Here is a 20,000-nt window from a genome sequence, read left to right as displayed (position 1 = left end):
CTGGCTGGCTGGCTGGCAGGCAGGCAGGCAGGCAGGCAGGCAGTCAGGCAGGCAGGCAGGCAGGCAGGCAGGCAGGCAGGCAGGCAGGCAGGCAGGCAGGCAGAGAGACAGACAGGCAGGCAGACAGACAGACAGACAGACAGACAGACAGACAGACAGACAGACAGACAGACAGACAGACAGACAGACAGACAGACAGACAGACAGGCATACACAGACACACAGACTTACGCGCCGACACACAGACTGACGCGCCGACCCACAGACAGACACAGAGAGACAGAGAGAGCGAAATAGAATGATCAGGAGAAGAAAAAGCCGGACCTCCTAATCCGCACGGGCTTCGCTAGCCATTCGCAATCCAATTTACGTTTGCGATTTTGCTCCGTAAACGCGTTAAGCGAGGCATGAAGTCAGCGATTTGCGATCGGCCGAGTCGAGTCCCTGGGCGGATTTTTTTTTTGTTTTGTCTTGTTTTGATTTGTTTTTGTTTTGTTTTTATTTTTTTATTTGTTTTGACTTGTTTTTGTTTTTCGTATTGCAGGACTTGTTGGGGGCGAGTAAGCTGTGGTGGTGGGGGGGGGGGGTGATTGTTGGCCTATGCTTGATTTGGGAGGAATAATATTTAGCTTTTGTTTTGTTGTTTATTTGTTTGTGTATTTATTGTGTATTTTGTATTTGTTTATTTATCCTTTTATTTTATTCACTTGTTAATTTATTCGTTTATTTATTTAATCATTCATTAAAAATCTATAAAAAAGAAATAGTGTATACACATTCATATATATATATATATATATATATATATATATATATATGTACGTATATATATATATGTATGTATATATATATATAGACACATGTATATATTTACGTATATATGGATATATACATAAATAAATATAAATACATACATATATATATATATATATATATATATATATATACATATATATATATATATATATATATATACATATATATACACATACATATATATATATATACACATTTACATATACATATACATATACATATACATATGCATATATATATATATATATATATATATATATATATATATACATACATATACATACATACATATACATACATATACATACATACATATATACATATATAAATACATACATACATACATATATATATACATATATAAATACATACATACATATATATATATGTATATATATATATATATATATATATATATATATATATATATATATATATATATATATGCGTAAATAATTGCACGTGTATACATTTTAGTTTTGTGATTTTTTTAGATTTTGAGTTTTGATTTTTGGGGATCGTTCTCGGTGCCTTTTGCGAGTGTGAGCGCTGTTTACTTGTTTCGCCGTTCCGTTGATTGGATTCGAGTCCGTTGGGTCGGCGCTGTTTTGTAGTTTTGTGTTTTGTTGTTACTGTTAGTGCTGATTATTGTTGTTATTGGTTTGGTGTTTATTTGTTATTATATGGTTATTATTGTTAGTGTGACAATTATTATTGTTGTTATAGTTTTTATTGTTATTTATTATCATTATTGATATCATCAGTAGTAGTAGTAGTTGTAATGATAATGATAAAGATAACAATGATATTAATCATGATCACTACTGTGATATTTCTTTGAGACCGTAGAGAGTAGCAGAAGGTGAGGGAACCAATTACTTTGCAGATGTCATATTCATCTAACTTTCTACCATCGAATCTGCCGACTACCAATACGAAATTATTATTTAAAAAAAAAAAAAAAAAAAAACTTAAAAGCTGGTGTTAAACTGTATGCAAACTTGACGACAGTTGACAGTTCCGGAAATTGTGCGACGCATTTCGCATCTCATCATTATTGTTTTTATTGTTTTTTTTATTAATTATTTTTTCTAGTATCTTTTTTTTTTTCTTTTTTTTTCTTTTTACTCAAGGCCAATTTTATTCCCGTCCGTTGTCTTGCGTGCGTTGCCTCCCCCCCCCCCCCCCACCCTCCAAATTTAAATATAACGGCGAAGGAAGGCAAATGAAAATGCCAGCCCGTGACACTATCAGGCGGCAAGAGAATCGATGTTAATTAGCGCTGAGGAGGCAAAATTTGATGGTTACTCCCGGACGCGCGTGGAGGGGGGGAGGTGGGAGGTGGGGGAGGGGGAGCGGGGAGCGGTCGGGGGAGGGGGGAGATGGCTGCAGGGAGGGAGGGGGTAGAAGGGGGGAGTGGGGGAAGGAAGGAAGGAGGGAGGGAGGGGGAAGGAGGAGGGGAATGGGGTAGGAGGGGGTTGGAGGGAGAGAGGGAGAGGGAGGGAGGGGGGGAGGGAGGGAGGAAGGAAGGGAGGGAGAGAGAGTGGAGTGCTGGAACGTGTTGGTGGACAGGTGATATTTTATTTTGAGGGGGACCGAGGATGCCAAGTAAGGAAAGGAAGAAAAACGAAAAAAAGGAAGAAGCGAAGAAAAAGAAGACAGACAGACAGAAGGAGGGAGAAGGCCTGTAGCTTCCCCCGCCTCGAAACGGACGAGGCACCGCCCTGCATCCGGGTCTTGAAGTGGCACCCGCCTCATCTCTTCGTTGCGGAGACTTGGCCACTTTCGTTCTCTCTTCATTCCTCGTTTTCTCTCCTAACCTTTTTTGTTTGTTTAATTTCTTCTTCCTCCTCTTCTTCTTCTTCTTCTTCTTCTTCTTCTTCTTCTTCTTTTTCTTCTCCTTCTCCTCCTTCTCCTCCTTCTTCTTCTTTTTCTTCTCCTTCTCCTCCTTCTTCTTCTTCTTCTCCTTCTTCTCCTTCTTCTCCTTCTCCTTCTTCTCCTACTCCTCCTTCTCCTCCTTCTTCTTCTCCTTCATAATCCTGTCGATAGATTTCGTGGCCGAACACTTTCCATGTTTTGTATTTCTTGTTATCTGTGATATGTTATTTTTTTAAGATTATCATTTTTGTGTCAATTCGTGTTACTTTATTTTGTAATCATCCTTTTTTTTTTTTTCTTTGAAACATATTGGATTTTTTTTCTTTTCATTTCTTTATGGAACATAGGCCATATGACAAAAACCTGCTTTGTCATGTCCAATTGCTTAGCTATAAATATAGCGCTTAGATATTAATAAATCAATCAAAATCAGATAACGGTTCGATCGATATCTATAAAATGACCCTTAGAAATGGCCAAGCATGGAGCGAGTTGGCCAGTGTCGGGTCGTGGTTAGTGTTTGGCTGGTCGTGGGAGCGGGTCGTGGCAGCTGATGATGGAGGAGGTCGGTCGAGGTCGTGGGTCATAGGTCGTGGGTCGCGGGTCGTGGCGAGAGGGCCGGGAAGTGGCAGTTCCGGGTCGTAATTCTGTATTGTGTCGGGGCCTCGTCGGAGGAGCTAATGAAGGGTGGGGAGTAGTGCGTGCGGGGCGGGGGCGCTGCGGACGGCTCTGGATGTCGAGATGGGGACTCTGCGGATGAGGAATGTGTTCATGGATAGAGGGACTTGATAGATTGAGTGGTCGATTGATTGATTAATTGATAGATAGATAGATATAGTTAGATAAACATATACACCCACACACACACACACACACACCTCTATATATACACGTATCAAACTGTGCACTGGTATCTGGCCGCCTTTGCAACAGACCCATGTTGTCAGCAATGGCAAAGTTGCACGCGGCTATACCGTCGGCGCTTATTTGATTAATTCCCGCATCAGTAAAGTTAGTGACTCTGCAATAGGGGCAACTTGGGCCGCGGAGGAGCGTTTCCTGGCCTTTTGTGTTGGCCGCCGGACGAAAATGGGATTGGAAGCCTCTCATCAGCAGGCGGGGGTGGGGCGAGGGGGGGGGGGGACGCACACGGGAACACGCCGTTTTTCTCGTACAGCTACACGCACAGGCTCACGTGCACGTACAGGTACACGCACCCATACACATACACACATAAATATACCTCTGTATATACACATGGACGTGAACCATACACATGCATGTAAACACACGCATACAGCTTAGGATGATAATCATTTTTGTAAAAGTAGCAATTATGATCACAAGTGAAACTCTAGTGATAAAGGAAATGATAAGAAATATCCACGCGCTTACGAAATGAAGAGAGACGTCCTGGCATCATATTAGAAACAGCAGTATCCCCTAACCTTTCCCCAGGCACCGTGGCACCGAGCTCGGATCCATGGCACCGTGGCACTGTGTCAGAAGGCTCGGTCGGGGTTGAGAATCGCGGAGGTGGTCGGGCTTTGTCAGCTGATCAAGGCTCCATATCGCTCGTGGCTGAGGGGGGGATGCTGCTGATTGGCGCTGGGAGAGGGAGAGGGAGAGAGGGAGAGGGAGAGGGAGAGGGAAAGGGAGAAGGAGGGAAGGAGGGGGGGATGAGAAGGCAGGAAGGGAGAGAGGGAGGGAAGAGAGGGAGGGAAGAGACGGAGGAGGAGGAGGAGGAGTACTAGTAGAAAGAAAGCAAAAAAGACAAAACATGGGATTAAAAAACGTATTTAAACTCGAAGTCCATTACAGTAATTATATTTCATAGAAATGATACCGGTACTTGGGAGAATCATCATCATCGTTCTTTTTGTTTTTGTTCTTTTTGTTTTTGTTTCTGTTTTTGCTGTCATAACTATAACTGCTATTTTTAAATAATCGTTGCTGTTATTATTTTTTTGTTTTCTATTCGACTTTATATATTTAATCATCATTATCCTCATTACTGCTGTTGTTATTGTAGTTTCGTTTATTGTTATTATAAGCATCATATATAGTTATCCAAATATATATATTCCAAATCGCCGTTATCATTATAATGTTGCCGAGGGCAGTGTTAATAATAATTTATTTGTCAGCGGGCAAGAGAGCGAAGAGAAAAATCCGACAGCAGGAAAGGGGAAGGAGGAAGAGAGAGGGGAAAGGAAAGGAGGAGGACAAAGGGGAAGGCGCAAAAATTTAGAGGGGAAGAGAGGTGGTATGAAGGAAAAGAGGCTGCGAAGGAATTTAATTGAGATAACAGAGAAATGGAATGATAAAGAAAGGAATAAAGGAGAGGGATGATAACGAAGGGAGGAGGGAGGGGGAGGAGAAAGGAGGAGAGAGAGAGAGAGAGAGAGAGAGAGAGAGAGAGAGAGAGAGAGAGAGAGAGAGAGAGAGAGAGAGAGAGAGAGAGAGAGAGAGAGAGAGAGAGAGAGAGGAAATGAGAAAGGGAGGGAAGGGTAGGAAGGAAGGAAGAAAGGAAGAAAGAGAAAGAGAAAGAGAAAGAGAAAGAGAGAGAGAGAGAGAATGGAGAAGGAGGAAGAAAGAAAGAAAGAAAGAAAGTGAAAGAGACGGAGATGCAGAAAGGAATAGATAAACGAGAAAGAAAAACAACAGTAGACACGCAGAGAATAGAAAGTAAACGACAGACAGACACACGGACGGGCAAGACAAGAGAGAAAATAGAAAGCGACAGGAACAAACCAAGCTTTTATCGAGCAGGTTAGGGAAGCGACAGCGTGGGACCCGACGCCTTTAAGGACCACGGGCTCATGCTATCCCAGCGGGCATCTCGACCTAAGTGATCCGGCTCATGACTTTATGGGAATGTGTTGAGCACTTTAGACTTGATGCCGAGGCTGGTCTGTGCAGGTCGAATTGACAGGCGTCTGTTTGTTTACGCTGGCTGTTAGCTATCTCGCTCGTCCTCTTCTGCGCGTGTCGAGAGCGGACTCATACGCTCACACGGGCACGTATGCCCACGTTCTTATAGAAAGCGTACTTAGGGACGTATCTGCACGCACGCACGCCCGCGCACCCACACGTACTCACACGTACTCATACGTACACTCACGTACACACACGTACACTCACGTACACACACGTACACACACGTACACACACGTACACACACGTACACACACGTACACACACATACACACACGTACACACACACGCACACACACGCACACACACAATCACATACAATCACTCAAACACACACAAAAATGAAAAGGGACAGTGAGATCCAAGAAGAGAGAGAGAGAGAGAAAAAAAAAAGAATCCGAATATTGTGCAAATACGTGTACCGTCTGTGTTCATCATCTCCCTGTTGAACTGTTCCCCTCGCAATCCATCCCTTGATCTAGTTTGTTCACTCCTGTCCTGTTCACATTCTTTGGCCTCCATCAGCGCCCATATTCCCTCCGGTTTCCTTTCACTTCACATTCCTGCGCTTATTTTTAGGCTCGCGCTCGCCCGGCCCGCGCTCGCCCGGCCGCTCGGGATCCCGTTACGGCGCACACGAACAAGTGCGACGGATACAGGACGGTGGGGAGGGGGCAGGAGGGGAGGGGGGTGATGGGGGTGGTGGTGGTGATGGTAGTGGTTGTAAGGGGGGTGATGACGGGGGGGGTAATGGTGGTGGTGGTGGTGTTGTTGGTGGGGGGTGGGGTGTTGTTTGGTTGTTGGTGGAGATGATGTTGTTGGTGATGGTGGTGGTGGTGGTGTTTTGTTGTTGTTGCTGGTAATGGTGGTGGTGTTTGGGTGTTGATTATTAGTGGGTTGTTGTTTTTTTGCCTTTTTTAAATATTTTTTGTTTTGTTTTTAGGGTCTTGGAGTTGTTCTGTGATTTATATTATGTTCGTTGTTCTTATTTTGCTCTATATATATATATATATATATATATATATATATATATATATATATCCATCTCTATTTATCTGTCTGTCTCTGTTTTTTTTTCCTTCTTCTTCCTTCTTCCAGTTCTTACATCTTTTATTCTTTATGTTCTTCCTTCCTGTAAGCTCCTGTTGCATTTTTTCCTCTACCGGTCTTCTCTCCCTCCATTATTTCAACTTCTTCTTTCCCCTTTCCCTCCCTCCCTCCGTCCCATTTCTCCTTTCTCCTTCCTTTCCACCTCCTCTCCCCTTCATTCCCACTTCTCTCCTCCCTTCTCACTCCCTTCCACCTCCCCTTCCTCTTCCCTCCCCACTCCCCTCTTCCACCTCCCCTTCCCCATCCCTCCGTCCTCTCTTCCCACGCCTCCCTCCTCCCCCTCCCCTCTCCTTTCCCACTCTTCTTCCCTCCTCCCTCCCTCCCTCCCACCTTCCCTCCCTCCCTCCCTCCCTCCCTCCCTCCCTCCCTCCCTCCCTCCCTCCCTCGCTCCCTCCTTCCCTCCCTCCCTCCTTCCTCTCCACTCTCCACTCTTCATTCAGGGAGGAACAAGGGAGTAACACCGGCAGGCGAGTGTCTTTCCCAGGTTTACGACATTCTTGGTGGTTGAGACGTGGCCCCGAGATAAGGGAGCTGAGGGTGGTCTGTAATGGTGATGTTATCGGCCTTTAACAGGGCAAGATGACCCTTATCTTCCGCGGGTGATGAACGCGGCGACAGGGTTGGAGTAAATTTTCTTCTGAGAGGAGACTTTTTTGTTTGTTTGTTTTTGTTTGTTTTTTTTTTATACATGTATTTGATACTGCTGTTTTTCTCTTTTTTTTTATCGATTTTGTTTTTCTTTTTTTATCAGTGTAGTTGGAGAAGGAGAAAGAAAGAATTTAGTTTTTTTATGCTCGTCATTCATTCATTCATTCATTCATTCAGTCACACCTTCGTGCATTCATGCAATAATCTCATGTCTTTTCTTTGAGTTATGACGTTGACATTCTTGGCCCTCTGGTCTTTAACTCCCCTCTTGCCACTGCTTCGCCTCTCCCTGTTATAGTTGCGTCTGCCATGCGGGGAAGTGTGTGTCGGGCGTTACCTGTAGGAGGAGGAGGAGGAGGAGGAGCCGAATACACGATTTCTGCGTCGGCGGTCTGCAGGAGAGGGAGAGGGAGAGAGAAGAGAGAGAGAGGGAGAGAGAAGAGAGAGAGAGAGGGAGAGAGAAGAGAGAGAGAGGGAGAGAGAAGAGAGAGAGAGGGAGAGAGAAGAGAGAGAGAGGGACAGAGAAGAGAGAGAGAGGGACAGAGAAGAGTGAGAGAGAGAGAGGGACAGAGAAGAGTGAGAGAGGGAGAGAGAAGAGTGAGAGAGGGAGAGAGAAGAGTGAGAGAGGGAGAGAGAAGAGAGAGAGAGGGAGAGAGAAGAGAGAGAGAGGGAGAGAGAAGAGAGAGAGAGGGAGAGAGAAGAGTGAGAGGGGAGAGAGAAGAGTGAGAGGGGGAGAGAGAAGAGTGAGAGGGGGAGAGAGAAGAGTGAGAGGGGGAGAGAGAAGAGTGAGAGGGGGAGAGAGAAGAGTGAGAGGGGGAGAGAGAAGAGTGAGAGGGGGAGAGAGAAGAGTGAGAGGGGGAGAGAGAAGAGTGAGAGGGGGAGAGAGAAGAGTGAGAGGGGGAGAGAGAAGAGTGAGAGGGGGAGAGAGAAGAGAGAGGGAGAGGGAGAGAGAAGAGAGAGAAGATAGAGAGAGAGGGAGAGAGGGAAAGAGAAGAGAGAGTGGGAGAAAAAATGGAGAGAGAGAGGAGAGAGAAGAGAGAGAAGAGAGAATAGAGAGAGAAGAGAGAGAGAGGAGTGAGGAGAGAGAAGAGAGAAGAGAGAGAGAGGAGAGAGAAGAGAGAAGAGAGAGAGAGGAGAGAGAAGAGAGAGAGAGGAGAGAGAAGAGAGAGAGAGGAGAGAGAAGAGAGAGAGAGGAGAGAGAAGAGAGAGAGAGGAGAGAGAAGAGAGAGAGAGGAGAGAGAAGAGAGAGAGAGGAGAGAGAAGAGAGAAGAGAGAAGAGAGAGAGAGGAGAGAGAAGAGAGAGAGAGGAGAGAGAAGAAAGAGAGAAGAAAGAGAGAGAGAGAGAAGAGAGAGAAGAGAGAGAAGAGAGAAGAGAGAAGAGAGAGAGAGAAGAGAGAGAAGAGAGAGAAGAGAGAGGGGACAGAAGAGAGAGGGAGAGAGCGAGAGCGAGAAGACAGGGAGAGAAAAGAGAGAGAATTTTAAAAAAATCTTTGTCTCTCGGACATGTGTTTCTGTCCATCATGCACGTGTTTCTTTATCGTCTCCTACTTGGGGCATTTGGGACATTTGGGGCATTTGAGGTCGCCTGCGGGTTCTTGTTCTGTGTCTGTTTGATTGACAGGGAGGAGGTGAAATATTTGTATTTTTTTCTTTATTTCTTTTCATGTTTTTCTTTTCCTTCTTTCTTTGGTTATAAATGTGGACGTTGTTTTGATCTTACGTAGGTCTATCAGGTGTCTGCTTGTTCATCTCTCTCTCTCTCTCTCTGTCTCTCTCTCTCTCTCTCTCTCTCTCTCTCTCTCTCTCTCTCTCTCTCTCTCTCTCTCTCTCTCTCTCTCTCTCTCTCTCAGCCCACGATATTTCTTTATCAACATTTTCATTTCTCATAACTTTATTCCCATTTCCTCTTTCTCCTTCTTCCGCCCTACCCAGCCTCCCGTTCCTTCGCATCCTTTCTTAACTTCTTCTCTACTCGCCCCCCCTCCCCCCCCCTTCACCTGCGGGATCCAGCGGGTGCGAGAGAATAGGGTCGCCACCAATTTTTATGGACTCTTCCCCATGTCCCGAGCTCGAAATGGGGTTTAATAGGCCTTAGTTCGCGGCGGGGGGTCGGACTGTTCGGACGTGATGATGAGGTGATAGGCCTAGATAAGCGTGGGGTTGGGGGTTGGAGGGGGAATAGAGGGGAAGAGGATGGAATGGGAAGGAAGGGGAGGGAGGAGGAGGGAGGAGGAGGTGAGGGGATGGGATGGGAGGAGTGAGGAAGGGAGGGGAGAGATGACTGGGGGAAGGGAGATGGGTCGTACATCGTATTTTAAGTATTGAGGAAGTCACAGGGTGATTTACTGCAGCTTCGTTATCGTTGTATTTTATTTATTGTTGTCTTCCAATCTTATATAGCAACCATATATTATGTATTTAATGTTTTTTTTTATGTTATATATTCAATACATGAGACGACAATGTGGTAGTCTCTAATATTTTTGAAAGGGGAGAAGTGGGCGCGATGAAGGGGCCTTTTAGAAGGTGTGATTGTATGGACGTTGGCTGTAGTGTGTGGTCGTCGAATGGACAGAGAGCGAGATGTGAATACAGTAGGGAGAGGGGTGGGGGTAAGGTAGGGGGGGGAGATGTAGCAGTGAGGTAGGGGGAGGGGTGGGGTAAGGTAGGGGGAGATGTAGCTGTGAGGTAGGGGGAGGGGTGGGGGTATGGTAGGGGGGGAGATGGAGGAGTGAGGTAGGGGGAGGGGTGGGGGTAAGGTAGGAGGGGGGGATGTAGCAGTGAGGTAGGGGGGAGGTGTAGGAGTGAGGTAGGGGGAGGGGTGGGGGTAAGGTAGGGGGGAGGTGTAGGAGTGAGGTAGGGGGAGGGGTGGGGGTAAGGTAGGGGGGGGAGATGTAGCAGTGAGGTAGGGGGAGGGGTAACAGTCGGGCTTTGAGAGTAGTGGGTATAACCTTAAGGTAGGGGAAGGGGAAGACATGAGGTAAGGGGAAGAGGAGGGGTAGTAGGGGAAGAGGTGGTCTTGGGGTATAGTGGGTAAGGTAGGGGGGGATAGCCATAAGGTAGGGGAAGGGGTATATTTAAGATAGGAAGAGTAAGGGCAAGGGAGGTAACCCTAAGGTAGGAGGATCGGTATATTTGGGGAAGGAAGAAGAGGGTAGGGGAAGGATAGCCAAAAGGAAGGGGGGGAGGTAGGCTTTGGGAAGGAGTAAGGTGGCGGGGTAGGGGGCAGTGTAGGGGGAGGTATTTGACTTCAAGGGGGTTGTGGTTTCCCGGATGGTGATGGTTGGTGGGGGAGGGGGTGGGGGTGGGGGGTTATTCGTTTTCTAATTTATTGCGGAAAAAGTTGGGGAGGTTGAACGAGGGAGGGAGAAGGGAAGTCCTTTCGGTTTTGGTCTCTCTTTCTCTCTCCCTCGCTATCTATCTGTTTATCATTCTATTTTTATTTCTCTCCTCAGCTATCTATCTTTCTATCTTTCTTTCCTCATTCCTTTCCTCTATCTATATTTCTTTCTTTCTTTCTTTCCTTCCTCATACACCTCTTCTATCTTTCTTTCTTTCTTTCTTTCCTTATCCCTGTCCCATTCCCTTCCCTTCCCCACTTCTCTCTTCCCATCCTCCCTCCACTCCCCTCCCCTCCCCTCCCCTCCCCTCCCCTCCCTTCTCTTCCCCTCCCCTCCCCTCCCATCTCTTCCCCTCCCCCCCCCCCTTCTCGCCCTAACCACATTCGTAACCATTTTATGTGTTTATTCAGCTTTATCCGTTCTCCCTCCACGTTATTTCTCGCCTTCCTTACCCCTCTCACTCCCCCCTCCTCCGTACTCTCTGCCTAAAACCCTGTCACCGCTATGCCCCTCGTAAACAGTGCCGCCCCTTTGGCACTCTGGGCGTCGTCAACTCGCCCACCCCCCCCTCCACCGATCCGCCTCCATCAACTTCTCCATCTCTGCATCTTCTTCTTCATCTACTTCTCCATCTACTTCTCCATCTACCTCGCTTAAGCGGGTCATTTTCGAGTCCTCTCGGAGTGTCTCTCTCCTGAAGCGGTGCGTTTTAAGAGGCACTTCGCGTGGCACTGTGTACATTTGGCACTCTGGGACTCTCTGCTTTAACTACTTCGTGTGTTCTGGCTCTTTCCTTGAGTGTTACTTATTTTATTTTCTTTTTCTTTTCTTTTTTTTCTTTTTCTTTCTTTCTTTCTGGCTTGATAGTGATTCTTTTCACTTCTTTATTCCACTTTTCTCTAGTCTTTTTCGGCTTTGGGTGTTTCCTTTTTTCTGTTTACTTTTCTTTTTTTTTCTGCTATTGATTTTTGTTTATTTTTTGGTTTCTTTTATTTTTTTCCTACATTTTGTCTTGTTTTTATTCTCGTTTTTTTTTTTGTAAAAACATTTTTTTTTCTTTCCTATTATTACGTTTTTTCCTTATTCTTCCTCCTTTATTGCATTTCTTTTTTCTTATTTTTCTACGAGAGTGAAATACGTAGAAAGGGGGAAGAAAGGAGAGGCGGGGGGGGGGGGGGGAGATGTCACGTTCAATTTATTGCTCTTCCATTTTCATTGTATTTGTATTGGACGGAAAGAAAGATTTTTTAAAAGTTCCTTCTTTGTGTGTGTGTGTGTGTGTGTGTGTGTGTGTGTGTGTGTGTGTGTGTGTGTGTGTGTGTGTGTGTGTGTGTGTGTGTGTGTGCGCGCGCGCGTTTTCCCTTTCATATTTATAGTATTGCCTCGTTTGTTTTCTTCTTTTTTTATCTGCCTTTCTTCGCCTTTCTTTCAGTCCTTATCTTCTACGTTTTTGTCGCGTCGTCCTGTTGTGAAAGTTATTACGTAGGTTTAGGTAGGTTCCTCCCCCCCCCCTCTCTCTCTCTCTCTCTCCTCTCTCTCTCTCTCTCTCTCTCTCTCTCTCTCTCTCTCTCTCTCTCTCTCTCTCTCTCTCTCTCTCTCTCTCTCTCTCTCTCTCTCTCTCTCTTCTCTCTCTCTCTCTCTCTCTCTCTCTCTCTCTCTCTCTCTCTCTCTCTCTCTCTCTCTCTCTCTCTCTCTCTCTCTCTCTCTCTTTCAGTCACTCACTCACTCACTCACTCTTTTTCTTTTCTCTTTTTACTAATATGAAATGGATGAGAAAAGGAGAGAGAAAAGAACGAAAGAATAAAGAGGGGAAGGGAGACAATAGAAGATTTGAGGCTCAGGTAGCCAACAATAGGGGGCGCTGGCTGTATCTTATCACCAAATACAGTCCGGTCTCTCGTGATTTCGGCTCCTTCCTACCTCCTCCTCTTTGCTTCTCTCTCCCTCTCATCTTCTCTTCCCTTCTTCTCTTCCCCTCTTCCTCTTCTCTTCCTCTCTTCTCTCCTCTTCCTCTCCTTTGTGTTCTCTTTCTCGCCTTTCTTCTTCTCTTCTCGTAATCCCCTTTCTTTTTCTCCTCGTATCCTCTCCTTTCGTCTTTTCTTTCTCTCCTTTCCTCTTCTCTTCTCGTACTCTTATTTCTTTTTCTCTTCCCTCTCTTCCTCTTTCTCTTATGTTCTCCTCCTCTCATCTCTTCTTTTCCTTTCTTCTTTTTTTTCTCCCTTTCTTACACCTCGCTTCATCTCCTCCTTGCCTCTTATTTTTTCTTTTCTCCCTCTGTCCCTTCTCCTCCTGCCCGCTTTCCCTTTCTTTCTTGTCTTCTCTCCCTACCACCCCTCTTCCTTTTCTCTTCCCTTTCTTCCTTATTCCTCTCTTTTCCTCGTTTTCTCCTCACCCCTCTTTTTCTCCTTTTTCTATCTATCCTTCTTTTCTCCCATTTCTTCCTACCCTTTTTGCCACCCTTTTCCCTCTTCCCTCTTTTTTATCTCCTTTCTTCCCTCATGTACGTGCGTGTGTTTGTGCGAGCGGTCGAAAATGATAGACCCTTGTAACGATTTTGCGTTCATGTTTGCTATAGTTCACTTCCCCTCATTCGAAGCAGATCCATTTCCCCTCGGAACAGGAACGAAGGCATCCCTCTAAGCCGCCCACGGGAGGAAGGGCGCCCACTGGAGGAGGGACGCCCACCTAATGAAGGCGCTTGCTTGTCTCTCGGGCGGGAAGGGAAAGGCAGGCGTGTAAGAAGGTCGAGGGGAGAGAGGGGGAGTGGGTGAGTGGGCAGGGGAGGAATAATGGAAGAGGGAGGGGAGAGGGGAGAATCTGAGAGAAGGGAGGAGAGGGTGAGGGAGGAGTAGACAGGGGGAAGGAGAGGGGAGGAGAAGGGAGGAGAAGGATGTAGGACGGGGGAAGGAGGGTGGAGAAAATAAGGGAAGGAGAGATTGAGGGAAGAGTATGATCAAGGAAGGGGAGAATAAGGGAAGTGGAGAACGAGGGGAGATTATGATGAGAGGTAGGGGAGACTAAGGGAAGGGGAGAACGAGAGAAGTGTATAATAAAGGGAGGGGGAAAATAAGGAAGAGGAAGAACGAGGGAAGAGTATGGCAAGGGCAAAGAGGCCTGAGGACATACAGGCTCAAGTTCCCCATTGGAAACCAGAGGGGAAGGGTTGGCGGTCCGGCGAAGATGTACTGAAATCGAGACACTGAAATCGTAAACCGTAATTGGGGGGGAAAGATGATGATGTTTATGATGATGGGGCGGATAATGAGGGTAATTTGTCTATTACTAAACCGTAATGGTGGGAAGGGATGATGATGATTATAATCTTGGTGGTGATTAGGGTTTGTGGTTTTTCGGCAGTCGGAATTGGTAAAAAAAAAATATTTTGATCATTGTGACTATGATGATGGGGAGGATAATGATAATTAGGGGTTAATACAGCCGGATATGATGTCGTGACCTCGTTTGTAAGGGTTGTCATATTTAATGTAATTTTATTATTATTGTTATTGCTATTATTTGTTATTGTTCTTAGTAAGTTACTGTTGTTGATATTAGTATTGTTCGTCTCATTATCATATTGTCACTAGCATCATAATTATCAGTATTATCGTTATCATTCTCATTATTTTGATGTAAAAGATGTAGTTAAGCATCATTGTACGAATCATTTGACTGCAATCATGTAATCGTCATACAAGTTATAAAAGCAAAACATTTGTTTTTGTTTTTTTTCCCCATATGTGTTAATTAAGTTTTGATCGAGATGCCTTTGAGGACTATGGCAGTGATGATGGTGATGAGAGCGGTGGTGGTGGTGATGTTAAAAATAAATCATGATACGAGAAATTAGGCTTGTCATGTAGGCCTAAGCGCCATAAAAGTTATACTTTAAGGACGTCGATGTTTTTACCGAATATGTTGTCTTGATCGAGACGCTATTGAGGCCTGTTGGCAGTGATGATGGCGGTGATGATGGCGAATATGATGAATGGTGATTGTAGTGATTGTTGTGATGGTGGTGGTGATGATGATGGTGATGATGATGATGATGACGATGATGGTGGTGATGGTGATGATGATGGTGGTGGTGATGGTGATGGTGATGGTGGTAGTGGTGATGGTGGTGGTGACGAGAATGGCGATGATGCGCTCGTCACAAAAGAGCCAAAACGCGGCACTAAAAGTATGAACGGGCGAAGAAGCCCATCCCGTTAATCTGTACGCGCGCCGCCCGCCCCGAACCAGTCTCTCTGGCGGGAAACTTGCGTCCGGTCGAATGCGAGCCTTTTTTTTATATTAGGCTCTTTTGCTCTTTTTTCTTTCTTTCTTTCTCTCTCTTTTGGGTTTTGTGCGGTTTCTGCCTGCTATCTTTTTTTTCTTCTTTCTTTCTGTCTCCCTCGTTTTCTCTGTCTCTCTCTCTCTCTCTCTCTCTCTCTCTCTCTCTCTCTCTCTCTCTCTCTCTCTCTCTCTCTCTCTCTCTCTCTCTCTCTCTGTCTCTCTCTCTCTGTCTCTCTCTCTCTCTCTCTCTGTCTCTCTCTCTCTCTCTCTCTCTCTCTCTCTCTCTCTCTCTCTCTCTCTCTCTCTCTCTCTCTCTCTCTCTCTCTCTCTCTCTCTCTCTCTCACGCACACACACACACACACACACACACACACACACACACACACACACACACACACATGTAATCTATTTATTTATTAATTTAGTTGTGCAGTGAATATCACTTTATCATTTCTCCCATTTTATTCACACCTATTTGCACCGATTTCATGTTGCATTTCCTGCAAATTACGAGAGCGCTTGGCCCCTTCCTGCCGCGGATTTCGAACGTCACTTCGACATGCCTTCGAAGGATTTTTTTTTTTTTTTTTTTTTTTTTTTTTTTTTTTTTTTTTTCGGGAAAGCTGAGGAAGCTGGTTGGGGGGATAGGGGGGTAGGGGGAGAGAGGGGAGGGGGAGGGTTGTTGGTAAATCTTTACGCGCCGATTATTTTCTTGTTTATTTACGAGACGTTTTCAGTCGTCGTCTACTTTCAGAATCCCATTAGTGGCCCTAACGCGATTCCAAAAGGTTCAATTTCCACGGCTGGGCGTTGAAGTGTGAGCCCGGGGGGGGGGGGGGGGTGGAAAAGGGTGACGTGGGTGGGGGTGGAGGGAGGGGGGTGTTGGATAAAGGGGTGGGGGACCGAGGGGGAGGAGGAGGGGAGGAGGAGGGGAGGAGGAGGGTGTCAGCGTGGCCGTGACGTGAGATGGGTTGAGAAAGGCTTAACTCGGTGATTGTGGTGTTGATTCCGTTTCGCTGTTAATATCTTTATCCGTCAGTTTAATTTATTTGATTTTTAATCAGTTTCTTTAATTGTGGCGATTTATGTAGGAGAGAGACGAGAGAAATGGGGAAGAGAAAGAGAAACAGGATAGAAAAAAAAATGCCGAAAAAGACGGTGACGAGAGAGACAGACAGACAGAGACAAAGACAGGAAGATTAGAAGGAGAAAGAGAAAAAGGGACAATGAAAGACAACCCCAAAGAGTCCTATGAGAGAGAATTTGTAGATAATAAGAGTGTAAAATACAACTTGTACAAATTTGTCTTAAGAAATTCCTGTACCCCGTGCGATATATTCTCTCCAGATGTACACAATCGGAATAGTAACGTAAATTCTATGAATGAAACGGGGCATTCATTCTGTAATGGATGTGGTGGGTGTGTATGCCAGATGCCGTAATAGTACTCAATTTTAAGTATTTAGGGAAGTTTTAAAAAGTAATCTCAGAACTCAGAAGGGTAGAAGAACACTTTGAGAGAATCGTACGTGGAGAGTCATTTGTGTCATGAAGGCGGCGTTGAGTATTTCTTCAGGGGGTGGGGTGGGGGTTAGAGGGGGGCAAGGGAGAGCTGCGAGATGCTTAGGGTGCCAGGGAGAGAGGGTAAGGGGGAGGGAGGAGGGTAAGGGGGAGGGAGGAGGGTAAGGGGGAGGGAGGAGGGTAAGGGGGAGGGGCAGGAGTTAGGAGAGGGTGCGAAAGTGTCTAGGATGCTAGGGAGAGGGGAAGATAAGAGGGGTTGGGGGGGGGGGGGGAAGTAGGGATTAGTGGAAGGAGTTGAAGTGCCGAGGGTGCCAGGGAGAAAGGAAGGGAGGGGGGGGGGCGAGGGGTGGGGCCAGGGTGTGAGGAAGGGTGTCTAGAATGGTAGGGAGAAGGGAAGGGAGGAGGGGGAGGGGAAGGGTGTGAGGTGGGAATTAGTGGGGAAGGTTGAAGTGCCCAGGATGCGGGGGAGAGAGGGAGGAGGGGTTGGGGTAGGGGTTGAGGGGGAGGAAGTGCCCAGGGAGAGAGGAAGGGAGGAGGGGTTGGGGTAGGGGTTGAGGGGGAGGAAGTGCCCAGGGAGAGAGGAAGGGAGGAGGGGTTGGGGTAGGGGTTGAGGGGGAGGAAGTGCCCAGGGAGAGAGGAAGGGAGGAGGGGTTGGGGTAGGGGTTGAGGGGGAGGAAGTGCCCAGGGTTCCCGGGGGGGGGGGGGAGGAAAGGGGGAAGAGGGGGGGGGAGTGCGCGACGCCTCTCGCATCTTTTATCGCCCTGGAAGACTACTCTTACCTCACGAGGTCTTGGCCGGCAGGGGCCTCCTTCCGCCTCCGGACTTCCCTCGCTCTCTTTCTGTCTTTCACTCCCCTTTTCTTTCTTGCTTTCTTGCTTTCTTTCTTTCTTTGTAGATCCAGCTGTTCTTTTTTTTTTTTTTTTTACAACTACTTTTTTGAGGAGGGGGGGGGGGGGTGTTCTTTCATCTTTGTTTTCGCCGCGGTGCCGCCTCCTCGGCCTTTTCTTGTGTAGCAAATAGTTTTATGTAGTACAGTTTTTTTCCTCTTTATTTTTTATCCGGCTTCTACTTCGTCTTTCTTTTCCTTTTATCCCTTCCCCCCCTCCTTATTGTCTTCCTCCTCCTCCTACTCCTCCTCCTCCTCCTCCTCCTCCTCCTCCTCCTCCTCCTCCTCCTCCTCCTCCTCCTCCTCCTCCTCCTCATCATCATCATACTCATACTCCTCCTCCTCATACTCCTCCTCTTCCTCCTCCTCCTCATACTCCTACTCTTACTCCTACTCTTACTCCTACTCCTCCTACTCCTCCTCCTCCTACTCCTCCTACTCCTACTCCTCTTCTTCCTCCTCTTCTTCCCCCTCCTCCTCCTCTTCCTCCTCCTCTTCCTTCTCCTCCTCCTCCTCCTCCTCCTCCTCCTCCTCCTCCTCCTCCTCCTCCTCCTCTTCCTTCTGCTCCTCCTCTTCCTTCTGCTCCTCCTCTTCCTTCTCCTCCTCCTCTTCCTTCTCCTCCTCCTCCTCCTCCTCCTCCTCCTCCTCCTCCTCCTCCTCCTCCTCCTCCTCCTCCTCATAGTCGCACTCGTACTCCTACTCCTCCTCCTCCTACTCCTCATACTCCTACTCCTTATACTCCTCCTCCTCCTCCTCCTCCTCCTCCGCCTCCTCCTCCTCCTCGCTCAAGACTGAAATTGAAACGAAAGAATAACAAAATTAAATCCAAAACCAAAACAAGAACAACACTGCTTTCCTGGGATGCAAAGCAGGTGCACGGAGAAGGAAGTATCTGTGGCTGATCTCTACCTCCGTCAAAACGCTCTCTCTCTCTCTCTCTCTCTCTCTCTCTCTCTCTCTCTCTCTCTCTCTCTCTCTCTCTCTCTCTCTCTCTCTCCCTCCCTCCCTCCCTCCCTCCCTCCCTCTCTCCCTCTCTCCCTCTCTCCCTCTTCCTCTCTCTCTCTCTCCCTCTCCCTCTCCCTCTCCCTCTCCTTTCTCCCCTCCCCCTGTGTATGTGTGTGTGAGAGAGAGAAAAGAGAGAGAGAGAGAGAGAGAGAGAGAGAGAGAGAGAGAGAGAGAGAGAGAGAGAGAGAGAGAGAGAGAGAGAGAGAGAGAGAGAGATATATGCGCTCTAAATACACTGCACATCACGCTAATATTTGCCATTATGTCATGGGTAATGCCGGGCATTTAAGCGAACTGCGGCGTAGTTTAGAAGAAATTAAAATAGTGAGAGGTGCTTTTTGTTGGTCTGTTATTTTTGTGGTTTATCTGATGCAGGGGAATCAGAGGTTAGTAAACGTGGGAGGGGATGTTCGGGGTCGCGTTTGTTTGTCGGGAAATGAGGCTGGAAAGGGCATGTGTGGCCCTCTCTCCCTGTTTCTTTGTCTCTTTGTCTCCCTTTCTCTTTTCCTCCCTCTCTTTCAATCTCTCTCCTCCTCTTCTTCCTCCTCCTCCTCCCCCTCCTCCTCCTCCTCCTCCTCCTCCTCCTCCTTCTCTTCCTCCCCCTCCCCCTCCCCCTCCCCCTCCCCCTCCCCGTCTTCCCCTCCAATCTTGTCGACATCAGACGTAACACGCGTACAGTAGTAGTTCCAGCTGAGGTTACAGCCCCATAACCTGTCTCGCGTTGTGGTTGTCAGTGGTTATAACGTCTCCTACCACGAGCCGCTGATAATTTCCGTGATTTGCATATTGATCACGCCCACCACCTCGCTCTCCCGCCCGCCCGTTCCTCCCACTCACCCACCCACCCACCCGCGTTGAGGTGTTAGGTAGGCCTATATTATCCCTCCCTCTCCGCTCCCCCCCCCCCCCCCCCCCGTCCTTAAGGCCCCGTCCCCGTCCCATACCTTATGCTAATGACGATCTCTTCGTCATTCGAAATGTTCCGGCTTGGCATTAGCGTGACTGTTGTTCGTCGCTGCGACAGTTCTTGTATATGTGGTAATGATGGTGTTTGAGGGTGATAGTGGTGGTTTTGATGGCAGTGTTGGTGATGGTGATGTTGGTAGTGATGGTGGCAGTGTGTTTTGTGATGGTGATGGTGATAGTGAAGGTGGTGATGGCAGTGTTGATGATTGTGATGGTGATAGTGAAGGTGGTGATGGCAGTGAGTTGGTGATGATGGTGGTAGTGGTGGTGTTAATGGCAGTGTTCGTGATGATAATGACGGGGTGATTGTGACGTTGGTAACAAGATGACAGTGGTGATGGAAACGGTTTTGAGGATTAGTGGGCTTTGGTGATGACCATGCTTGATGGTGATGGCCATGCATAATGGTGATGACCATGCTTGATGGTGATGGCCATGCATAATGGTGGTCACATTTGTTACGGCACGGCGCTTGGATTCGTTACGGCAGACGCTGGAGAAGGCGATGGGAGGGAGGCAGGAAGGAAAGAAGGGAGAATGAGAAAGAAGGAAGGAATGGAAAAGAGTAAAAAGGCGACAGAGAGAGGGAGAGGGAGGAAGGATGGGAAGAAAG

General features: G+C 47.0%; 1 long non-coding RNA gene across 1 annotated transcript in view; it reads left to right on the top strand.

The window, feature by feature from the left end:
• Nucleotides 1–20,000, top strand: part of LOC125036132 — a 72,504-nt gene that overhangs the window by 33,721 nt on the left and 18,783 nt on the right. The window lies entirely within an intron of this gene.

The sequence above is a fragment of the Penaeus chinensis genome, chromosome 20 (assembly GCF_019202785.1).
Source record: "Penaeus chinensis breed Huanghai No. 1 chromosome 20, ASM1920278v2, whole genome shotgun sequence".
Taxonomy (NCBI): Eukaryota; Metazoa; Arthropoda; class Malacostraca; order Decapoda; family Penaeidae; genus Penaeus; species Penaeus chinensis.
This window is presented reverse-complemented; position numbering and strand designations above follow the sequence as displayed.